Source organism: Coturnix japonica, chromosome 19, assembly GCF_001577835.2.
Source record: "Coturnix japonica isolate 7356 chromosome 19, Coturnix japonica 2.1, whole genome shotgun sequence".
Lineage (NCBI taxonomy): Eukaryota > Metazoa > Chordata > Aves > Galliformes > Phasianidae > Coturnix > Coturnix japonica.
In genome coordinates, this window is record NC_029534.1 from 2,881,027 (window position 1) to 2,905,503 (window position 24,477).

General features: G+C 46.7%; 1 protein-coding gene across 3 annotated transcripts in view; it reads left to right on the forward strand.

Annotated features, from left to right (window-relative positions):
- The window catches only part of CUX1 (cut like homeobox 1), a 151,227-nt gene that overhangs the window by 15,497 nt on the left and 111,253 nt on the right, over positions 1-24,477 (forward strand). For all 3 annotated transcript variants that reach the window (XM_032448384.1, XM_032448385.1, XM_032448386.1), the window contains exon 2: positions 16,397-16,444. The gene's annotated coding sequence lies outside the window, so the exon portion shown is untranslated. The remainder of the gene's footprint in view (positions 1-16,396; positions 16,445-24,477) is intronic.

The following is a 24,477-nucleotide window of genomic DNA, read 5'->3' on the forward strand; positions in this document are numbered from 1 at the left end:
GTGTTGTTTCTCTAAAAGCTTCACCGTAGCTGTCTCTAGAATTATTCCATTTTGCATCCAGATGATGACAGCTACCCACAGTAGGAGCTCCTGGCTCAGCACCCAGCGTTACCAGAGCTCAGCTGAAGGTAAATGCAGCTTAAGGTCAGATTGGGCTCATGAAAACAGAAGTGACCAAGGGAGACCTGTGTGCAAATATTGCTGATCCTAATGTGGGTCCCAGGAGATAGGAGCACTCACTGCAAAGGTCTGGGTTAGAAGTGAAGGAAAATGAGATTCTTCCTGTGCACGAAGTCTGCGAGGAAATGCATTCTCATGCGCAGTGGAAAGGTGTGTTTTGTGTGGTGCAGGAGACTGGACCTCTGTTTCTCAAGTCTTGTCTTAACACACCTTGTCTTGGTTTAAATAAAACCCACTGACTTGCCCATTAATTATGCAGTTACTTTTGATTTTCTTCTGTTTGACTGAAGCAGTTGTTTCCCCTCTAATTCAGGTTCAAGGCAAAGCATCCAAGAAAGGTGAAGTTCCCCATTCCTTGATGATCTTGCTTACTGACAGAAATGCAATATGCTTTAAAAGGGACCGTTTGGGAGGGAATAAATGAGCTTCTTATTGCACTCGATGAATTAACTTTCATTTTAGTGGTGGAAATTGGAAACTGGTATAGAGAGTCAGGTAGGGGAAATGGGAAGGAAATCTAAGGAAAGATGGAGGTTAGGTGTGTACTTCTGTTGTACTGTTTTGCAAAGCATATTAGCAAGGTGCACTAAGAAAAATGTTCTTCATTCAGTGTTCAGTGTTCAATTCAATTCTTCATTCTTCCATTCAAGTGTTCAATGCACTTACAAGCAGGTTATTATTTGTTCTGTAGAGTGCTTGGTTTTTTGGTTGCTGGTAAAGATATCTAGGCTCCATCTCCTTCTTTTCTGGGCTGTATTCTTTGTTCTCCATTTGGAGCTGAGATTTGATTCCCATTATAAGATCTACTCCATAATGTTCTGCTTTGGTGGTGACCAGAGGTGTTGGGCAGTTTGTTATGTAAAGGCATCTAAATCTCGCACCAGCTGCTGATAATTGTGTTCCAGCCCTGTGCTCCCTGCCTCCATCTCATTGTGCATTTTGCACCACGCGTGCTCCTCTTTGAGCACAGTCCCAGGGCTCTCCCTGCTCAGCATTATGCTCCAGTACACGCTCCGAAACCTGAAGGCAGCTTTAACAAGGTGTGACAGAAGTTGATTGCCCTGATTTTTTACTCCTTAAAAATGTGCAGAGTCAAGTCTGAGGTGGTTCTACTGACACTGTGATTGAATTTACTGAGTCCGGTGATGTAAACACACAGTGACGGTACGGACTGGAGACCCAGTTGGGAGATGCATGTGTATGCGTTTATTCAGAAGCTCGCTGATGTTAATGGATGAAGACAAGGGGTGGGAGGGCAGAATTGATAACTTTCCGGGGGATGCAAGTAATAGATACTGTAAGGAAATTAAGTGCCTTATTAAAGGTGGTTAACTAGGCGTCCTGACAAGCGCTGAAATAGCGTTTGTTACGTGGTGTGTGCTGGGAAGGTGCAGTTTGGAGGCGTCATAAGAAACGTGACAGAGGATTTCAGATGGGTTTCCCAGCTCTCAGGGCACTCCTTCCTCCCTGGGATAGTGCCTTGCTTATTTCTGGGCCTGTCAGTCTGTGTGCAGCCTCTGTGGCTGATACATGGGGTTAATACTGGTTAATGAAGCCAAGCATCACTGTTACTTTCTCCCAATAGCCCAATTTTTGAACATTTGGGGGCTCTTTTGGCTTCACAATCCTTGTTCTGCCTTCATAAAGGAGCTTTAAGAGACGGAGAAGATGCTTTTACGTTTAACCAGGAGCAACTGTGTTTTAATCTTGCTGTTTTGTTCTTAATGTTGGCACGATGGTTTTTATTGTGTGTGGAGCTGGGAGAAGTCATGCAGCGAAGAGATGAGCAGCTCTCATAGAGTCCGTGGACTCACTGATAACACTTAAAATCGTCCATTACTACTCCTTAAGAGCAGCTCTCCTGCTCTTAGACCTGCCAGCGTGTGGTCCTTAAGAACCCCATTTTGGGCGGAAGGAAACAGGGCTGTAATCAAAACAATGATTACCGTCACAGTCATTTAAATGCAGGAGGAGCAACTAATGTGTGCTCCAGAGGGGTGTGAAAAATGCACAAGTAATCCCTGGTTTTTGAGGTTGGGTTTCTGATGTCCATGGGGAAAAAGTTAATTTCTTACCTTTCACTTTCAAGTGAATATTTCTGTATTCATTTTTTTTTTCACTCTGCATTTAAATGAACGTGAGAGTAATGATTGTTTTGATTACAGTTGTGCTTCCTTTCCCCTGTAATGGTGTTCTTGAGTACCCCATGCTGGCAGTGCTAAGAGCAGGGAGCTGCTCCCAACGAGGAATAATGGACAATTATGTGAACATTAGCAGAGATCTGTGGACTTTTTAGGACTCCTCAGCTCTTAGAGAACTCTTCTGCTCTTCCTCTATGACTTGGGGCGGCTCCTCCATGTCTGTGTGATCACACCAGGTGGAGTTGTGCAGAGTGTCAAAGGATGGCAGTGGGGCTGTTGTGTCCCACTCAGTGCACACTGCACTGTGCGCAACTGCAACACCCCATAACTCAAATACAGACCTTTCTGTTCCTAGTGATGGGTGACGACGTGCTGTAAGCAGCATGCCCCAAAGCTGCCATTCTTCCTTTCCCCTGCTCTCCATCCCTTCCCTCCTTTAATATTATTACTGCTGTAATTATTATTAGTATTTCTGAGGCAGACGTTGTATCTGTGAGATTAACAGGATGATTCCATTTGGCAGCAGGTGAGCAGCATCAGTGCTGGGATCCGCTGTGTCCTTTGGGATGTGGCTTGGTGGGATGTGGGTTAGTGGGAACCTGCCTGCAGATGGTGGGGGGAGTTGTTTTGTGGCTGTCGTTCCTTAAAGCCTTGCATATACAGGATACTTTTCCAAATGCTTTTAGTCCTAATTTGTGCTTTAAAGCCAAAAGATACTGGGAATATAATGTGTTTTATTTAGAATTATGGTGCGTGTTGGGGTGGCTGTCAGTACAAAGGCTAATGCTATTTATTAAGGTCCTGGTTTTATTTAATAGCCAGATGAATGGAACAGTTAATAAAAGAAATATTGCTTTATTCCCTGACATTTATGTCCTTGGTTTCCAATAAAGAATTGAAATTATGAATAGTTGATGGTTTAAATTGATGTTTTATGTTGAACGCTAGCTATAATTTCCCCTCTGAGAATTGTAATACCGAGAAACAGATGGTTTTTCACAGTAACAAATTGCCATGTGTACGCTGTACATAGTGCTGGCTTTCAGATGCCTTCACCTCCAGCACTGCGCAGCCCAGCACCGCAGCGCTCGGTGATCCCTGCTCCATGACGGGCAGCATCGGTGCCCAGGGAGGAAACAAAGTCATATTGGTTGGGCTGCTACAAGCAAAGCCCGCAGTTACATGGACAGCTCAGGGCCCAGCTTGGTGCTCCATTGGGTTGCGGTGTGCTTTGCTTCCAGCTCACATAGGATGAATGAGGGCCCCCTCCCACCTGCCGTCATTGGAGCACCCCCAGCTCTGTGCAACCCAGCTCTGAATGCTCCTTTGTGCTGTTGTTAAAGTGTTCCTGCTAATTGATGCAGTGGGGAGGTGGTGTGAGTTGATTAGCGGAGGGTTGGTTTGGCAATCCACGGTAAAAACGCACTTTTTATCAGCTAATTATCCGGGGAATTGGTTAGTAATTCTCACTGCTAAATGCTGAAAGGTACCTGCGCCATTTGGACTGAAGTCACCTTAAGCTGCTCTTAGGGCAGAAGGAGGATGGACGTGAGCAGGTCGGTGCCACACCAGCCATCCCAGCACACAGCCAACAGCACAGCATCAGTGGGTACTGAAAATGCACAGCTCCCAACCCAGGGCAGTTTGTGAGTAAGGCATACATCATTCAAAGCTGCACAGATCACATTTAGAGTAGAACTGGGTGGTTCAGTTGAAGGGCATCAAGTCCAACTTTCTGAGCACTGAACATGGAAAAGCTCCTGTTCTGAGAAGCAATGGAACTGCTCCCCACATCCCTTCCTCTTCTCCACCAGGGAGGTCACTGCTTTGTGAGTCCCAGCACCCTGTGTCTCTTACAAGAGATTAATGTCAGGAAATGGCCCTTTCAGTTGGTCTGACTCTGCGCTGCTGCTGGCAGATAAAGCACCAAGAACTGCAGGACTGGAACTGACTGTGGCCTTTGACAAGGGCAGCCAAGGTCGGAAAAGATTGCGATGATTGAGAATGCCATTCTGAATCTACCAACCGGTGCTTAATAAGTTACCTGGAACCAGTTCCCAGCAGTTCACATGACGGGGCTTAACCAGGAAAATTCAACAGCACTCCCATCTAAAGTAACCTGAGTGTGGGTTGGAAGTTAAGGCTGCTACGTGAAGCCTGCAGCTTCTTAGAGCTTGTGTAATGAGAACATCACAATCGGAGTGATTGAAAAGGGATTGTTCTGTTGGTAGCTTGTAGGTTGATTAGAAAGCACAAGATTGCCATTAATTGTCTAGTAGGAAGGAATGGGCAGGGAGGGTTTTTGTGCCCAGCTGGAGCAGTGGGATCAGCCAGAGGTGGGCAAGAGCCCCTACTGGTTCAGAGTCTGTGCCGAGGGCTCTTAATGCATTTTATTTATTGCTCTTACCTTGAAGAATTCTGCCCTAACGCAGCTGGGTTGAAGTCCCAGATGAGGGAAAGATGGGACAGAAGGTTTGTGTTGGAGGGGACCTTAAAGCTCAGCCTGCACAGACCCATCCACAGCCAGGGGCACCGCAGGGATGGGGCAGCACAGCTCTGTGCAGCATCTCATAACGCACTTCTCTTTTCAGTGTAAGAGTGCACAAATTATCACTATAGCACATTTTAATGGAGTAATAGTAGATTTAGCATCGCACACAACAGATTATCATCACAGCTTACGTGACCAGAAGATGAATCTCAAAAGACACTACATGAGATGTGATCTTCCCATGCAGGGCTTTGTGAAGGTACTGAGCACTGCAAACGGTGCTGGGCAGCACAGAGAACAGAGGGAAGGGGTTTGGCTGCAGCCTGCCCATGGATAAGCAGTGTGAGCTGCATGCAGGTGTAGCCATCCCCATGCTGTGTGCATCCCATACAGCAGCACTCGGCCCAATGCTCCTTCCACTCTTACACATCCGACCAAGTCTGATCGCTGCTCCATATAAATGAGGCACAATCTGAAGCTGTCAGACCTAAACTGTGCCTCGCATATACACTAAGTGAATTTATTCAAATTTCTCTTTAAAGCTGGGAATATTTATAACGAAACTTGTCAGGGCTTCAGTTAACAGTTTACACTGGGAGTATTTTTGGTTGTGAAATACAAAAACAAGTCCAAGAACGACTCTGCGAGCTGATATTATTCTGGTTGCCTCGCATATGGAAAAGTCGGGTAGTGATTTCAACAACAAATGAGGAAATTGTCAAAGTTCTATGAAAATTAATTAAGCTCAAACTTGTGTGAAAATTAATTAAGCTGGAACTCCTGTGAAAATTAATTAAGCTCGAATGAAAATATGTTAAAACACTCTGCAAATTTATACTAATGCGGCTGGCAACTATTGCAATAAAAAGAGCAGCAGATGCCTCTGGTTGCACTGCTTCTGTCTGGGGGCTGAACTGGGATATATATATAGCGTGAGGGGGAATGGCCTTAACCTGACAGAGGGAGGTTTGGGTGGGATGTGGGGAAGGAATGCTGTGTTCAGGGTGGTGAGGATCTGCACTGCCCATAGAGCAGGGCTGCCCTATGGCTGGAGGTGCTGGGGCTGTGGATGCAGCTCAAGCTGGGAGCAGCCCATGGCACAGGGCATGGAACTGCCTGAGCTTTGAGGTCCCCTCCAACCGAAGCCGTTCTGTGATAGCAAAGCACAAGCAGCAAGGCTCATTTTTCATACCCTGTGATGTTCCTGGGGAAGGATGCGGCGTGGAAATGGCTCCTGGAGCTGCGGGCTCCCATTCGCTGCCTGTCTGCTATTCGTGTCAGCAGCATTTCCCCAGCCCACGGCCGTCTGTCCTCGTGTATCCTGTCTGAAGGTCTGTGCTGGGGCAGAGGCCAACGCGGAGCGAGTGCGTCCCGTCTGCGTTTCGCTTTGTGCTCCTCAGCACAAATATGTAAAATCATATGTTTGAGTGGAGGAAGCGCAGAAGTAAACAGTATATAAAGATGACTTCTGAATCCCGAGCGGCAGAAGGGCTGGCTGCAATACGGAACTGTCAGAAGGAACAATAGTGGGAGCAAATCATGTCTTTTTTTAGCTACTGGGATAATATTTTGGAACAGAATGAAGGCTATAGCTTACGAATCTCATTTCCCTCCTTGGCTGTATCAAACGCAGGAGGGGAATGAATCTCACAAATGTCTGCTGGCACGTTAGAAAAAAAATGAAAGCAAAACATGGAGTTCTGGATGTGGTGCGTGGTTTGTATGCTGGGCTGAGCACACACAGCCCACAGCATCCCTGGGTCCAATGGGAGCACCCACGGAGTTCAGCCCTGGCTGCAGCCCTTATCTCAGCCCCATCTTTGTCTGGTCCTGCATCCAGGGCGGACCAAAACCCTCCAACATCAGCTGAACCAAATGCATGGAAGCCTTGATGCGAACAGGAAATCGATCCTCCAGCACAGCCATCCTGAGCGCCAAAAGCTCGTCTTTCAGGAAGATAATCAGACAGAAAACGTTGCAATCTCATCAGCTGGGTTTCACTTCGGTATTTACCGTCAGTTCGGTTTAAAACAAGCATTAAATTTGTTCTCAAAGTGTATTTGGAAGCCTTCGTGCTGGAACTCGCAGATAATAGCCCCAGAGTTTTGTTTTGTTACTGGAAAGTGAAACCAGATGCAGCGTGGCCGTCCAGGGCTGGCTTTGGCTGGCTGGGAGCTGTGGGAGAGAGCTTTAATCGCATTGGGAGCACTGCAACAGGGCTGGCTGGGAGGGTGTGGGTTCCACACGGGGCTTTAAGGTGTTGGAACAGAACTCCAACAGCAGCAGAATGAGACCGTCGTGTTCATAAATGGGAGGAGAAAAAGAGATTCGTTGGTGGTTAATTTGACAACTCCCAAAGCTGTCAGTACAATGCTGCTATATTAATTTCCATAAGTACTACGTGCTTGTGCTATCTGAGCCTCCTTTCTATGCTGTGGGATCAAGTTCTTGTCCCAAGTGTGAAGCCAAACTGCTTTTTGTATTGAGCATCACTGGGGGACCCTTTTCTGCACCAGCAGAGCCGCAGTGGAGCTGTAGCTTCTTGAACACAAGGTCACTTTTCCACGTGCAATGCAGACAGGCTGCTGTTTCTGACAGCCACACCAGAAATACCCACTTCACATTTACTTTCCAAGCAGCTCTGTGTGCTCTCTTCCTGCCTGTGTCTCTCATGGTGATGTGTTACGGATCATCCCTGAGGAGATGCAGAGGGAATAACCCTCTGTGTTTGCCATGCATTTAACACACGGCACACTGAAATAAGCACAGCATCCACCTTCCTGTTCATGCATCCCTTCCAAACACAACCAGAGCCTCACCTATGCCATCCCAACTCACGCAGGCCTGCACTAAGCAGGTCTGATTCTTATTGACCACTTCTTTTAGGAGATGATGAATCCCCGTTCTCCCAGAGCAAATAGATTTAATAGAGCCGATTTTTTTCTTTGATTTATGTTGGCCATGAGCAGGAAGCGGGATTTCGGCATCCAGTCAGCAGTGCTGTGCAATTACAGAGCGAGGTGGGCAGCGTCTGTTGTGCTGCCCTGTGATAAATGGTGCAGGGAGTTCTGGTGTCAGTGTATGATGTGTTCATACAGAACCAGAGCACTCAGTGCAGCGTTGGCTTCAGGATTGAGCTTGCTTGAAAACTTGCTTTGAACATAGGGCGTTCCTTGGTGTGTGTGAGGTCTTCAGCTTAGTGGCTGGAGAATTAAGAGAGGCAGAACCAAGAGCAGTGTGTTAGCCTTAAGAACAGAGATGAGGTGTTAATCATGGAACCACAGAATGGTTTGAGATGGAAGGGACCCCCAGAGGCCATCCAGTCCCATTCCCTGCAGTGCACAGGGACACCCACAGCTCCATCAGTGCTCACAGCCCTCCAGCCTGACCAAGGGATGGGCCCCACTCCATGGGCAGCCTGTGCAGTGCCTCACCACCCTCAATGTGCACACAGCAGTTCCAGGCTGCTGTGAGCCTTTAATATTGAACACAATATGACCCAGCTGACGTGGCTGCTCCTGACTTCTCAAGTATTTAAATACCTTTGAGTGAAGCGTACACTTGTGCTTAATGTACCCGATGCACTCAGAACATGGACAACACTCCATTTTTTAAGCTGGATTCTATATGAAGTTTAATTTTTAAAGGCGTCTATGAATTATCAATGACATCTGTTCTGAAAAATGTCAATTCCTATCCTTAGGTTGACGGAATCTTTTTGCCTCGTGTCACATCCTCTTCACATTCAAGCCCTATTGACACACGGTTTTCAAGTGATACGTTGCTATTCTAGGGCCTCATTATTTAGATAAATCTCGTTCTAATGCAGTGACAACATTAAGTAAACACAACTATTTCTGGTGCTCTTCTAATCCCATGGCGATAACTACCAATGATCTTGGAGTCACAAGGCCGCTCTTGGTTAAACTGACCTATCTGCAACCAAAGAGGGGTTAACACACACTGTGCTGAGCACGAAAAGTAACAAGGAGGAAAAGAAAACAGAGGCTCAGCCCAGGAAGATGGGAATTCTGAGATAATATTCAATGTGCCCAAAGGGACAATGCCTCCTCTTGTTGTTGCCGTCTATATTTAGACACCATGCTCATATGCAACTTAAAATACCTAGAATAGCACAAAGAAATTTTTTTCCCCCCTTTCATTTGAAGTGGCTGTTAATTCTGGCTTATCACAGCTGACACTTGATTGGGGGGGGGTGTAAAACGGCAGTTTGAAGCTTTAACTCTTTCCATGTCCACCCCTTGAGGGCCCCTGGGTGCTGTTTGCTCCCCTGGCTGAGCTGAGCTCCGTACCCCTCATACCGGGCAGCTCGGTGGGTCACTGGGGTGATTTAATGCCCACTGTTGTTTGTGCAGCTGATAAGGGGCAGAACAGCCATTAGTGAACCTTCCGGCAGCTCACTAATAGGTTTTCCTAACTCTGGTTTCCTACTTACATCAGCTGAAACTCCTGATTAGTTAATGTAAGCAGTGTGATTTATACTGCCGTCCTCCAGTTTGCATAAGCGGTGATTTTCACACTACTGGGACTGGAGTTTCTCCTTTTCTTCTTTTCTTTTGCTGTTTCAATGCACCTCTGCCAAGTTTTACCCCATTCCAGATGATGTGATGGAGCACTTCTGTCTGAGGATCTGTGAAGCACAGAATCTCAGAATCACAGAATGGCTTAATGGACCTTAATGCTCACAGAGCTCCATCCCCTGTGCTATGGGATAGTGCTCAGGCTGCCCAGGGCCCATCCACAGCCTCAGCACCTCCATAGTCAGAAGTATTGAGCAGAAGGATGGAAGTGGAATCGCTGAGCTCCACGCTATTACAAAGCATAAGGAGCAGAGCTGAATTCCACCCCTCCTCTTGCAATAGGAGCCAACAGCTGTTTGTGCTTCCATTATCTGATAATGGCAATGAAACATTTCCCTGCTTTTGTGATGATAACTTCAAGAGCAGCATCAAACACAGCGTGTGGGACAGCACTGTGTGCTGTGAGGGGTCCGTTCACAAGTGATTTACCTTATTCCTCAGGTCTGCAGGGCTGTGACACTGTGAGGGCTGCTCCTGTCCCTCCATCCCTTCCATCCAGGGGGGGCTGCCTGCCAAGGGGCTGGGCTGCCATCCCTGATGCTGTGTCCTTATGCTTCTCCTGGGAGAGCTGATAGGAACACAGCCCCGGAGCAGCCAGGGAATTTGTTCAGTTCTTCATTCTGTTCCCTGCTGTTCCACCATCTCTTGCAGTTTGCTTTTCAGGAGGTGGTGCTTCTGTTTCTTTTACTCTGTATATTTTTCATTACGACGCTTTAATGGAAGCAGTTCACTAAAGCAGTTTCTGAGTCCCTGCAGCTCCTGGCTCAGCTCATCCTTACGGCACCATCCCTCAGGGCCGTGCTCTCCATCACTCTGTTGCATTCACAAAACTCCATATTAACTTCCATTCTTGCAGCCTATTTGCCCAGGTTTCACTGCTGGGTTTGAGGAGCCACAGCCTTCTCCATGTTGAGCCCTCAGAGGCTCTGGCTGTCACTTCTGAGGTATGTTGGAAGCAGGAAAAGGCCTCTGAGATCACCAAGCCCAGCCCCAGCCCACCACACTGTGCTGCTGACTGTGCCTGACAGACACCTCCACCTATCCTAATGCAAGCATGGTCCCGCATTGCTTCTACAGTCTTGTAAAGAGTGGGAAAATGCTTTTGGGAAAAGGATCTGATGGTTTGTCCAATTCCATGGCACTGCAGATCAAGGAATTCTGCTATTAGGAATAAGGTAAAAAGTTTGCAGCCTGGGCTGAAGTGATGGGAGATAACTCCATCTGCAGTTGCCATATATAGTCATACAAGGAAAAGTCTGCACAAATCCTCCAGACGTTTATGGACTTCTCTGATTCATCTGTCAGAGCCAAACAGCTCCAGCCAAGAGATAGGGGATTTGTGAGCCCGCACCACGTCCCCGCACTGCTGTGAGCTGGAGGAGCTCAGGGGGGAGAGGAGGAGGAGCAGGAGGAAGGGCAGCGCTCTGAAGGCTCCGCTTATGGTGGGAGGTTCAAGAAGATGAGTAACATTCTGGAGCTCTCCATAAAACAGAAAAACACAAAAAAAAGCCCCTTGAATTCATTTCCGTTGCTATAATCAAAAGCTGGCTTGCTAAATTTAGCAGTCTCCTATAGACGCTGGGCTTGTGCTAGCAACTGTAAAACTATTTTTCCCTAAGTGCAATTTGTCACCTCCCCCTTCTAAGTTAGGAGAAGATAAGCTTGTATTAATGCTGTTGATTTATTATTACACAAGTATGTCTCATTTTAATCTGTTATTGAGTTCATTGTGATTCAGCGCTGGGCTCGCATGCCTTCTGCCATGGAAAAACAGAGCTCAGAGCAGCACGGACTCAGCTCTGTCTCTTCTCCTTTTCAAACCTTCAGACCTCTGCGTTTCTTCCCCCGGACTTCTCATCCCCCCACAGCGCTCTGGGGCAGTTCACAGTTCACCATCTGAATTTGGGAGTCGCTCCCATTTGAGACCATATATTACAATGTGAGGAGATGCTGCTGCCCCAGAGCGCTTCATGTGGGATTTTTGTTTCTGAAGTTGAACTAACAAGCACTAAATGCACTGAAAAAGGCTGCAGCGAGGCTTTGCTTTCTTTCATCTGGATGATTCATTTATTTCTTCTGTCTGCTACCAAAGCACATGCGCTGTGAGCAGCACAGTGGTTCAGCAGGAACTTGGCTGGGAAGCACCGTGCTAGCAAAAAGTTTGTTTTCTCTTCAATAGCTTTGTGTACAGAAACAGTGTGAAAAGACCTGCGCCGTGTTTCGGTTTGATTTAGGTCAGGAGGATGACGGCTGCATTGATTTTGAGGGGTTGAATTAGATGCAGCAAATCCTAGCATTGCTATCAGTTGGAAGGGATCCCCAATGCCTGCACTGCACAGGGCACCCACAGCCCAAAAGCACCAGCACTTGCATTGGAAGAAGAGAATGCTGAGTGTAACGATATAGATCAGTAGGTGTTCCTGTGTTCCTACACGCAGCTGTGCTGCTGGTTCATAACACGGCTGTGTGATAAGGAATGGTGAGAAGGTTTTGCAATATCTGATGTCCTGTCAGCGCACAGCCCAGCCCTGACTCACCTGTGGTCAGTACAGATCTGGGAGGATAACATCTCTTTCCTTCTTTTCATATTTAACATGGAGTTCTTCTTCCAAACTTAGCCTGTCTCTAAAGCAGTGCACTTACATTTGGGTTCAGCCTTCTACCTGTCGCTCAGGTAGGATGTGCTGATTCACACACAGCTCTGCTGGTGGTGGAAAATTACCGGCGCAATTATGGTTTCACATTAAATACTCCTCGTTCCAAATCCACCCTGTGAAGCATTACTCTGCATTTGAACTGGTGTTGGTAATTGGACCACAGCACTCATAGGTGCCTTTGCTGCAGAGTCATGGCCCATGTCATTAGCTTCTCATTAGGCACGTTAATTTTTTAAGGCTCATAATAATGCCCTTTTTTCCAGACGCTCCCCATTTTACACCGAGGTTTTAACCATCAGCCTTTCAGTTGCCTGGAATTGGCTCTTTCCAGAGCTCTCCTACCTGAGTCATTTTTGTTTGAATGATCTTTTTTTGTTTCCTAGCAACTCCGGTTATAAAGTTCCGAATTGTTTCTGTTCAGTGTCTTTTGTAGCCAATGTTAACTTGCTGGTTTATAAATGACAGCGAGCTTTCAGCGTGGTTCAGTGCATTCGTTTGTAAAGCCAGGTTAAAAAAAGAACATTTTTTAATGTTATATATAGTCGGTGTGTTTATATGCAGACGTGTGTATGTATACATGTGTGCAACAGTTCTTCTTTTGCACAGCTGATTCTTTAAACAGTTGTGAGGTCGCCGGTCTGTTTATACGTTGCTGCATAAGCCCAGGGGTAAACTCGGTTTATTTGAGCTTGGAAGAAGATTGCAGCACAGCCAGGGGACACCTCTGCCAGCGCTTTGCTTTCCTCATGCCCAGAGGAGCAGAGTTTGTCTCCACCAGCACAAGACACAGGCTGAGCCCCCAGCTGCTCAGTGGTTGCTTGGAGCAAGGAGGGGATTCCACCATCATTCAGCTGTCGTGCTCGCAGTCCTGCAGGTCTGAGGATGCTGCTCAGCGCATCCTGCTTTATGTCAGGGCATCTCCTCCCGTTTCCATCCCGCACTGCATGCCCTGCTCTGTAACCTCCCCGAGGTGGGAGCGTCTCCCCCTGAATCGCAGCACATGTGTTTTGCTCCTCTCCCTCCTCGCAGCTCGGAGCCCACACCGCCGCAGCCCTTTGCAAATGGAATATTTTTTCACTTCTTGCTGGGTGGGTCCGTGCGCCGAAAAATAGGTCAAGAACAGTAATCTAAATCTACTGCTAATAAATAATTAAAGCTAATGGAATTTGCACAAGATCTGGGGGCTGAGATATTTCAGAACGCTGCCGTGTACATTCAGACACTGTGGATTGGGATTCTTTATTTATCGTTGTTCTGCGTTGAAACCTGTCTATAAACGTCCCTTAAAAACCCACATCTTCTCGTGCAGGGAAATAACTACAAAGTAATAGAAAATGGTTAACATCGTGATTCATTCTTCAACGGTCAGATCTGAAGTAAATACTTTAGCACCCTTAAGCAATAAGAGCTTTTATATCTCATTAAATCGTAGTTTAGCTTGAGCAATAAATGGTTCGCTCGTATGATTTAATTTGTCTTATATTTTAGGAATTAAATAAGTCATCTGGGCTGCTGCACGGTGCCTGTTCGGACAACTGGCTGGGATGTCAGTTTCAGAGCAACGCTAAGTGAAAGCAATCAGAGACAAAGCTTTGTTTCCCATAGTGCATCTCCATGCATGTGCCCAGGGTCTCCAATGGAGGAGCCATACCATCCTTGCGAGCCCTGAGCCCCTCATTCATTGTGGGCTAATGGGGAAGGAATGCAAAGGGGTGGGATTCGGCAACATGGGCACCTGGCTGGGGACTGGGCAGCTCTGAGAGGTGCTGACAGCTGAGCTAATGGGGTCAGCAGTGCTGCAAGTGGCTGCAGCTCATAGGGATGTCTGCCCTTCCCAGTGCAGCTGGCAGCCCGCGTGGCTCAGGGGAAGGCAATACGTGCAGCAGATCACGGGAAGTGTGGCCAGAGGGGTAGGAAACGATGTCTGCCCGTTCCTTTGGGTTTGGTTTTGTTTCACGGCAGCATGATAGTTGTGCAGATGATGAAGGTGCGTGCAGGTCAAGCTCAGCTTCCCGCGCTGCTTTATCAAACCAGGGTCAGAGGGCTCTTGTTGTGACATTCAGAGATAAGCGTTTGGGAAGTAAATGAGATCGGGAGTCTGAGGGGAGATCAGAAGATGCTGCACAGCTTCAGACCTCCAGTAAATTAGCAGCACGGCGCTGGTACAACTGATGTGTCCTTTGGACTGTGCCATGTATCGAGATAGAGGGAAATAATGCAGTTGTCTGAATGATGCATTTGTCACCCAGGTTTTCCCATAGATTTATTCTTGGCTTATTTTCCACAATTATTTTTAATGCGAATGGAAAGGGAGTTAAAAATTGTTTGGATTCGGGTTTCATTGCGTGGCTGCTTCATCAATATATAAACCAGTTGTTTGTGCTCCCGAAAAGAGGAAAAGGCTGCACTCGCTTTCAGATTTGATTCAGACAATGATACAGCATCCTAATTCATCTGCTTCACATGTCGAGTTTGTCTGTGATGGAGTCTTGTTCAGAAAACCGCTCCATCCCAATACATCATCTGCAGAGAGTGAGCTTGGACAGCGTGGAGAAACAGGCAGATGATGTGACTGTATGGGAGTGCAGCAATGTGGCAACGTGTTGTGCCATATAAGTTTAAAAGGATGCCAGCGTCCTGACTGTACATCATGTGTCTTGCTTTAAGTGCTTTAAGGTTTTGGTCCCAAATACAGGCATGTATTTTGCCGCTGCTGGTTTTGTGTTTTCTTTGATGATGGCATTATGTCAGGCTACAAGGAAAACACATTATAAAAGGTGCAAAGCCTCCTGGCCTCCCCATGTAGCCAGGAGATGGGAAAAGCTGCTCGACCTGCTGGTCTGCTCTGGGGGAGGCTTTGCTGACAGGCAGTCGTGGTGCACACGGACAGCGCTTCCCCTTTTTCTGTCCCAAAACAGACAACAGAAAATATCAGGAAGCATTAAGGTGTAAAAACAGAAGCGTTTATAGGTTTGGTACGGAAGAATGAGCTTATAAAGCTGTGACATTATCCTGAGCTTGATGGGGATTAGCTGTGTGGTAGCGCAGTAAGCACGAGAGCAGTGAAATTTGGCCGATCATTTGTCTTTGATGGCTTCATTTACGTTCAGCCCCCTAAGCCATCTCTCAGGGAGTGCAAGAGCTCCTGCTTCTGCAACTCTCTCTACCACTTGTCATTGAAATGACAACAACCACTTCTCCAAAAGCCTGTTTTTCCTTCAGCAAATCAGACTAAACCCAGTGCTGTGGGTATTTTGATGTGTGGTTTGATGTCCAACTTGCTGCGTGACTCCGGATGGAAAAATTATTGCACTGGAAAAGAGAACGTCCCAAATATTCATGGTGACCCAATTTTCTGACAGGGCCACCCATCCTGGGTGACCAACCTCAGTGCTGCCCTGATGGAGCCGTGCAAGGCCAGGGTGTTGGGTTGTGCCTCCTGCACATCCTCTTTGGCTGTAGATGTGCTGTGCAGGTACTGCTTGTGCCTCAGCAGTGGAACATGGTGGCAGAAATGGAACAACCAACAGAATAGTTGGGTTGGAAGGGACTGCACAGCCCTCAGCCACAACCCCTGCCATGGGCTGGGACCCCCCCATGGACAGAAAATGAGACCTGGGCCAGCTAACAGTGTGGCCCCTGAGAGTTTGATAGAAGATAGATAGAATTACTTCTGCTTGGTCCTGTCTTCTGTTGGTTGCTGATTAAAACTATGCTAGAAACTTCTAGATGTTTCTGTAGGCTTTCATAACGAATTCAGTAGTACAGCATGTTGTAGTTCTGAAGAAGAAGTACTTGAGTTGCACAGAAAGCAACAAACAGTTCTCTCTTCTTCAGCCTGGTTATCTCCAGTTCTCTGATGGCTGAAGTCGTAGCAGCCTTGAGAGAATAACAGATAAATCAGACCTTGTACAAAATGAAGGCACTCCTCGCTGGGAGGGTGGTCCAGTCATATTTCTTTAAGCCTGGCTTCCGTGTGTGGGATGAGTTCAGAGGTGTAGCTGCTGTGTAGGTAGATAGAGGCATTTGCTTCTAATCGTATTAGTGTTTCAGCTGAATGATGAGATTGAAGACGTCCGGTGCTTACCTGACATCAGTACAGTTTGTTAATTCATACTATCACCACACATACAGGTATGTGTCAGACTGGAAACACAGGCTTGTTCAAACTTCATTTTAGATGTACTTCTACTTTAATCAAAGCCCCCATGAAATGCAGCCAAGTCTTAAGCAGTATCCCAGACCTGAAAGCAGAGTTAGAGATAACTTGACAACGACGCATCCTTTCACATTTGTCTGATGGAATATTTTGCTTCTGTCTTCCAGGACCTGCGCAAACAGGTAGCTCCACTACTGAAGAGTTTCCAGGGAGAGGTAAGAGCTTCTCTTCTCTTCATGCTTTAGTTTTTGCTCCATGTGATCAGTGTGACCACAGTCTGTCAGCACAGCCATGATGGGAGCTGTGAGCAGGGAGCATTGCAGGGGTTCTGCTTCCCTGTGTGCTGCCATGCGTGTGATACATTGCATTTGTGCTGGACATGCTAAACTCATCCAGTCCCACTGCATTTAGCAGCCCTGGATGCAAGCTTTGTGCTGTGACTCAGGTGCACACACTCGCTTCGTACACCCCTGTGACTTGGTGGTTTGAATGCTTAATGAACTCAACGTGACATATGCATGCAAAACTATAAAGATACCACACGTTGTTCCAGCTGTAACAGACTGTATTGTGGCTGTATTTCAGAGGGCTTGTTGGAAGACTCAAAGTTGGCAGGTGTTGGTTGGAAAACCAAGAAGTACTCACAGCTCCAGGCCTGGCTCATTCCTTGGTGTCTCTGTGAGATGTGCATGAGCAGAGCCATCACAACTTGAAAAGCCAAGTGGTGTTATTGTGAAGGGTTTCTATACGAAAAGGCAGCTGAACCAGTCACAGAATGGGCCATTCTAGCTGAAGCTCTCCCTCACTATGTGCAGGCCAGGAGGGGGCTGTTGTACTCCTTCAGGACAGTGCTGCGTATGGAGTTCGCAAGTTACATTTCTCTTTATCAGTGCCTTGGGTTAGGCCTAGCTCACACTTTGTGCTCTGCTGTAGAGCTCTGCTTTTAAAGTCAGCTCAGTCACAGCAGCAGCATTTTGGGCTTTGTCGATCCGTAACAAGTTGTTGGCTGATTTTGTGCTGTTGCAGTTCCCATCAGTGCACAGAGAAATTCAGGAGCATGTTTTCAGAAGCCTGCCTAGAGAATTAAGCACACAACTCCTATTATCTGTAATGAGGGTTGCATTTCTGATTGCTCTCACATCCTGCTGAATCCGTATCCCAAATAAGCAACAGATTCTCATCTTAAAAGCAGCGTGGAATTAATTCTTGGTTTGCTCTCCGATTTCCCAAGTACTGCCATAAATAAATAAATAAGTGGAACAGCTTTGTCCTTGATATATCTAATAGCAGTTTGTGAGAACAAAGAATGACTTGTGTGAGTCCATTTGCCAGTAGAAATTTACACTTCAGAATTGCTTCAAGTGAGTTGCTGTGCTCTTAAACCTTTTCACTTTAGTTTCAAGCTTGCGAAGCACTGACTGGAGTGTATGTATGCTTGCAGCACTGTTCTTTAATGAAGGGAATGTCTGAGGATCAAGTAAGAACCATAAATCCAAGTTTTGCCACAGTGAAGGAATATCCTGCTGTTAGATCTCACCTGTTGGAGGCCTTGGTGTGGCTCATACGCACTCCTCCTGCATAGATATCTGCTTCACTAATGTAAGAGTGAGCTTGGTGCTTTGAGGAAGTGTGGATTTTTTGTCACTATGGTTGGAGTAAAAGCATTACAAAATGAAATCTAACCCACTGCCGATGTTAAGTCTTGTGTTTGCTCGCTTCTCATTCACCTGAGGATGGATCTTAGTCATGGCTTGTTCACAGTGTGCTGGGTTAAACACAAGGCAGAATTGGAGGTTTAAGAGCTTTATCATTCAATCATAAAATCATTATCATTTCCACATTGGTGCTGCCCTCAGATGAGCAGTTCCTGCCCACCAGGCTGTGCTGCATCGCTGTGCTTACGGCAGCGGATGGATATTTGTCCAAGAAACCTTAAAAACAAAACTTCACATTCTTGGGCTATGTGAATTTACAGAACTGACGTTGTGCTATGGAAATAAAATGTCCAAATCCGTATTTGTGAAGTCACCAAGTAGATATTTTAAGGCTGGGAAAGGATTTCCTGAGGTCATTAGCATTCTTTTCATGTGGCATGGCAGTACTGTCCAACAGTAATGCAGTAATCCCTCATTTGGAGAACCCTTTAAGGCACGGGCTCCAAACAACACGTGAAGCTTCGTTTCTGTAAAATCCATTTCTCAGACTCTTCTCACAAAGCGAGCACTTCTAAGAGTGCTGCCGTGCTGATGAGACCACTCCGGCTCCCCACTTAGCTGAATTGCTCTTTAAACTATTAATTCGGTCAGCAGAGTCATTTAATAATTTTCCATATGCAGACAACAGGAGCTGAAGGTCTGTTTGGTGTGCTGGAACTCCTAATCACGCCTTTGAAGCAGCTCTGTAATAACGTGTGTGCCTACAGAACTTCAGGCGTACTTTCCTTCTGTGTTTTTCAAGGAGTGTTCCTCAGCTGATACTCAGCCCCTTTAATTTCCTTATGTTAAATTTACAAAGCTAATTAATACAATTTCTTTCCTGTAGGTTCGCTCCATGATGGCTCAATTAGAGTAGCAGTAGAACTGTGGTTCAATATTCAGGCCAGCTTCATAATTGAAAACACATTTTCTTCTCAAAAGCTGCAGCTGGTTTGGTTCTGCTCATGCAGAAAAGGATATAACCTTGCATAACATAGGAAATGAACGGTTGAGAGAGAAGCCAAATTCAATTTCAGTCAGATATTTTGAGGATAAGTCCGTGATCTATGGAAGCAAGGGAATGAAAAGTGTGTGTATGTGGAAAGCAGCGTATTCAGCACTCTATTAATCACGGCTAGCCTGGGTGCTGTTGTGTGCTGTTGCGTTAGCGCTGATTCGAGTACAGAGGCTGGAGAGCAGCCAAGCACTCCAGAAGTTAACCTCTTAAAGACCCTGAGCTGCTTTCTGTTGAATAAATGTAATTTTGTGGTCAGAAATAAATGCTTGTGATGTAGCAGGAGCTTTGAAAACAACAGCGTGGCAAAGCTATTACAAATTGCTCCGTGTTGTAGAAGTCAACAGCACACATCAAAATTCAGAGCTCGCGTCGAGGCGATCCCATTGCAGCCACCCTCCCATGAAGGTCCCATTAAGCCAAACCATGTAACAAAATGGAGTCAGTCTAGTATTTCTGGTGGTAATTGTTATCTTCTCGGGACACATCTCAGCAATTGGGATAACAGACCAAGTCCCAAACCTAACAGCCCTCAGCCAGACACCGGGCACCTGTCCGAAGCTCTTGCAGGTTCATCTCCATCCCGTCTGGTGTGCAAAGTCCTACAGAAACAGGCATCACTGCCAGGGTAACTTTGTGGAGGGGATCAACCCAAATCCTCTTATTTTTATATAATTGACAATGTGCTGAAATTCCTGTTGGCAGCTGGTGGGCTGTCTATATTAAGGCTTGCTGTGCCGCTGCCACGCGTTTGGGTGAAATGCTAACAGTGGTGGGAAACTATTTATGCAAAATTGAGCTAGGCAGCACTGTTTCAGTTCACAGTGTCAGAAGTATCTTCTCCTCCCCTTAAAAAAAGGGAGTTTGAAGTGTGCTGGAAGGAATGGGGTGGGGGGGCTGTGCAGGGCCGGATTCTGCCGAGCATCATCATAATCCAGTCCTTGCTTCTCCAAATACAGAATTATTCCTGTATTTACTGCACAATTACTGCAAGGCTCTGTACAAGCCCATGTCTGGTTTTGCTTTGCTGTAGTAAAGCAGTGGTGATTTTTAATGGGGCATCCATTGAAGTGGTGAAGCGGGATGGCACCGGCTGGCACCGTGTCCTCCTTCCTCCCCTTTGCTGTGCCATGCACTGAGTTTTGGTGTGCCCCTCTATGGGCAGGTGTCCTGCGTGCTGCCTTGTGCTTACACAGAGCTTGGAGGATGGAAATCCCTGCTCTGGGAGCTGTGTCCTGCTCGTGCTGAGCGTGCTGAGCACCCCTGGTGAGTGCCACCCATCCTGCACTCACAGCTGCATTTGTTGCCTTGCCATGGAAGAACTGAGCTGCTGTCATATTTACCTGCAGAGTGTCTTCTCTGCTTCCTGACTTCCTGAGACTTTTTACTTTTTATAACACTTTGACCCCAATTTACCACCCACACCTTGACACGGGTTTCACGCCATACCCAGCCCATGCCAGCACAGGACTGCCGCTGGCAGTATCCTCTCCCCAGCCCCATTACCCACCTCCTCCCTTATGCTGAGTCTAGCAAATGTATGAGATGAGTCAGTTCAGTTCGCCAACACGATGGAAAATAAATTTTCTCTCCTCCGTTGCTTCGTTTTCCATTGAGTCAGTGAGCTGAATCACGCTCCGGCACTGCTGCGATTGCTGGGTCTGATGCAGGAGGAGCCGGTGGCCCGAGGCAGGAGGGAGCCGAGCTGCTCCCTTCATGCCTGCCCTGGGATGGGTGAGGAGCAGAGTGAGAGCGTAAACTGAGAAACGTTGCTCAGAAATGCAGAGAGAAGCGTGGAGGAAGGCATGCAGGTTATGGAAGGATGCTGGGGAGGTTGAGCAGTCATGGCAGACCCACCGCTGCAAGAATCTGAAGGCAGGGTGGCAGATAGGAAGAGCTGTTCAAACTGAGCTGTCATTCAGCTGTCAATATTCCGAGGCAAACAAACGTTGGGCTGGGCTGGTTTACTGGGAAGGCAGATCAAAGGCTGGAGAGCAACAAGCAGCTGTCCGGGGAGGAGGGAGCTGAGCTTTCCTCCAGGGACGGCAGCGTTGTTTGTCTGGGAAGAGCAGGATCTATCTGGGCATGAAAGAAGAAAAGGTTTCAAGGGTTCAAGGTTGCAGCTGTTTTGCAGGAGCAGAATTGAAAGCTGAAGGATCTGAGTCCCTCTCGAAGCCTTCTCATTAACATGAGCTTGATGCAGGGAGCTGGGAGGTCTGCGTGATCCCCCCATGCCTGTGCCAGGCAGTGTACCTGTGCAGCACCAGGCAGCTGAGCAGGCCTCACTTTGGTTTGTAGAACTGATAGCACAGCTAAAATATACACCATATGCTTTAAGCGGCTCCATGGGAATCGTTTAGTGTAATTTTGTTTCAAAAATATTCTACTTGTAGCAAAGAGAGAGACAAAATAGCAGTTTTACTTTTACTCTGTCAGCTGCAGGACCTCCAGTTCATGAGTTCTTCACTAATTCTCCATGTAGGCACCTGTTGGTATTAAGAATGGCAAATCAGGCCAACCACACACAGACACTGTTTGCTTCCTAATGCACAGAACTCATGGCAGGGCTGCTCCCATACACCAATATAAATTTTGGGCTAAGTTGGTTATTTTTACTCGCTGCTTTGGTTCCAGACTGGGAGCAGGACAGCAAAAGTCGATATCTTTCATAGTGAGGTTGTTAATGAGAGTGAGAATTGCAACTGAAGGGCAGCGATGATAAGAGCTGTGCCTACAACACTCACGCTTGGCACAGTGTTGTGTTTGAGACTCGATATGGGTGTACAAGCTCTTTGTGCTCCATGCAGATCACTGAGGTGTCCTGCAGATCTGGGATCAACTCGGTGCCTCTGCAGCAACTCCTGACAGCACTTGACCTGGAAAAACTGTTGGTGGAGGGATGGGCTGAGCCCAACGTGGCGTCTGACCGCGCTGCTCCCCACAGGGCCCCGGGGAGGGTCTGAAAGATGAAGGGTGTGCGAAGGAGGGAGGATTCCTCGCGTCTCATTTCTGTTATCTCCCTGTAGCTCCAGTGGTATTATCAAGACAAATAGTATGCCAGAACTTAAAAGTGAACATATGTTTATGGGGGTGGTAGGGAATACAGAGGTCACTGTTGTTTCTTTCTAGTCACAGAAGACATAATGGGGCCTGGTTCAGATAAATTAAGATGTGGAGCTTAGCTCGTGTCAAGCCTGCGATGGTGTAATTATAAGTTGACTTCTTTCTGGGTCCCTCAAGTTTTCAGAGTCAAATAAAAGTGTTCAGCAAGAGTTTTCTAATGCACTTCAACGGTTGCAGTGTGATCTCTGTTGGCTCCCAAACTGATTTTACTCAGATTGGAAAAGGTTTCAGTCAGCTTCCAAACACTTATTTCCCTGTCATTTCAGTGCTCTGCTTCCTTTGTAACTGGACTTTATTTATATCTTGCTATTTTGATGACCTTCTCATCCCATATCTTCTTACGCAGCTGGAAGCTGACATATGTAATTCATTTGTTATTCTAGTTAAAGTTGGCATAGTGCTTTCTTGAAGATACCAAGTAATTGCAGAGCTCATTTTTAATGGAACTTTAAGCCAGGCAGCTTCACTGATTTTTAACTGTTTGAAAAACAAAAATAAATGAAAGCTTTTCAGCCCGGTGGGATTGTTTGGAGTTCTGGTTCTGAATCTGGGGAGGAAAAAAGCAAAGGTGTGAAAGTTCCTGTGATTTACAAACTGTTTCCGTCAGAAAGTCTCTGATCTCCTCGGAATATGTTGTTTCAGTTCTGCTTTGTACTTCAGCCACGGTGTAAGTGGCGAGGAGTGAATAAACCATGTGTAATATTTAAGGAGAACATAAGTACAAATGCCCTTTATTAAAATGTAAGAAGCTGTAATAAGAAAACAAACCCATTTGGTTGTTTCGAAGGAATGGAAGTGCATTTGCTCTAAATGCTTTGCTTTTCCTAGAAGGGGAAAATGAGTTTTTCAGAATACAGTGCAGAATCCGTTCTGCAATGCTAATTGTATTTAATAATAGTCATTTAAATTTGGCTGCACTGTACTGAGCAGCAGCGAGAGAAAATCGTGTGTGGGAACACAGAGGTCCCGAAGTCTGACATATGGTGTTCTGGCCTTCAAAGTCTGTCTTTGTGCACCCAGCAAATATCTCCGAAGCCTTTCTGGTGGCTGCTCCCTCCTTCTCCCATCTGATTCTCAGGCACGGATTTGTGCTACCCGGTGCCTTTCCAGCGTTGGCACTTGGTTCCATATTCTCATTTCAAATACTCTGTGTGTGAAGAATGTTCTGAGTTGCTTATGTTCTCATTCCCTAATGAGCATCGGTCCATCTGTGATTGCTTGGATTGGAATTAATAAATGGGTTATTCACCAGCACCAACCCGTTGCTCTCTGGCACGTCACACCAGATGCCCTGTGCGGTTCTGGTGCCTCCCGCAGCCTTTCTCAGTGAGCTCTGGAAGCACAGGCTGTGCTTCTTGAGGGTTTTATACCTCGCGCTCCCATGCAATTTCCACACTCGTCCTGACAGTTCAGTTTTCTGCTCTTAATCCTCTCCACGGTGATCCCTGCAGGTCACTCTCAGCCATAAGACTAATCTACAGCAGTCACGTGCAGGTCCCGCGCTCTGCCCCCGTGCTCCCTGCTTCCATTGCTCTGACCATCCCCCAAACCCTTCCCCTGCCCTCTCCATTCTCTCAGCACAGCCGTGGCACTGAGGACAGCAGCTCTGTGCCTTGTCTCCTCTCCTGGCACCTCTGCTTCCCGGCGGCGCGTCGGGCTGGCAGCACGCACAGCAAAACACCACAATAAAACACTTTCCTGAAACACAGAGACAGTAAACTCTGTCCATTGTTTCTGCCTTATCTGCCGAATCAATAAGTGGTTAAAGAATTCAAGGACGTTTTTCAGACAAGACCTTCCTTTTTTTAGTCCATGTTGACGTACGCACCTTTAAATGGCTGCATAATATTCGCTGCTTTTCAAATATGCAGGAGAATTGGTATCAGGCCTTTGTATCTGTAGTTCTTCAGATCCTTCCTTGCTTTTTATTAAAATATGGGAACGATAATCTCCGTGCTTTTAGTTTCCTGATTTGAGTAAGCTGCTGGAAAGCGCTGCCAGGCTCCCTGCTTCCCCTTCTGTCTGTGCTTTGGAGCAGCAATGCAGAGGAACTGGGCTCGGTTTGGGGAGTTTCTGTCAGTATTTAGTAATTGTAAACCCTCCGTTTTCCAATACATTAAGAAAAAGTTTGCAAAAAATACCCCAAAAGTTGCTGTGGAATGAATGCTTCACTGTCAGAGCTGTAAAGTGCCCTTCCTTCCATAGTGAAGCTTTGGAGGAAAATAGAAGTTTAGAGAAAATAATGGATGGTGGGAGGTAGTTATTCTCCCTTACCTGAGCAGGCAGCTTCCTAAATGAGCACTGCATGAATTAATGCAAAGTAAGAACAGACATGAAGCCGGAGCAGCCTGCCTTCAGCTCCACAGCACCTGGTCTCCACGGGTCTTTGCATGGAGAAGTTTCAGAGCTGTTCAGC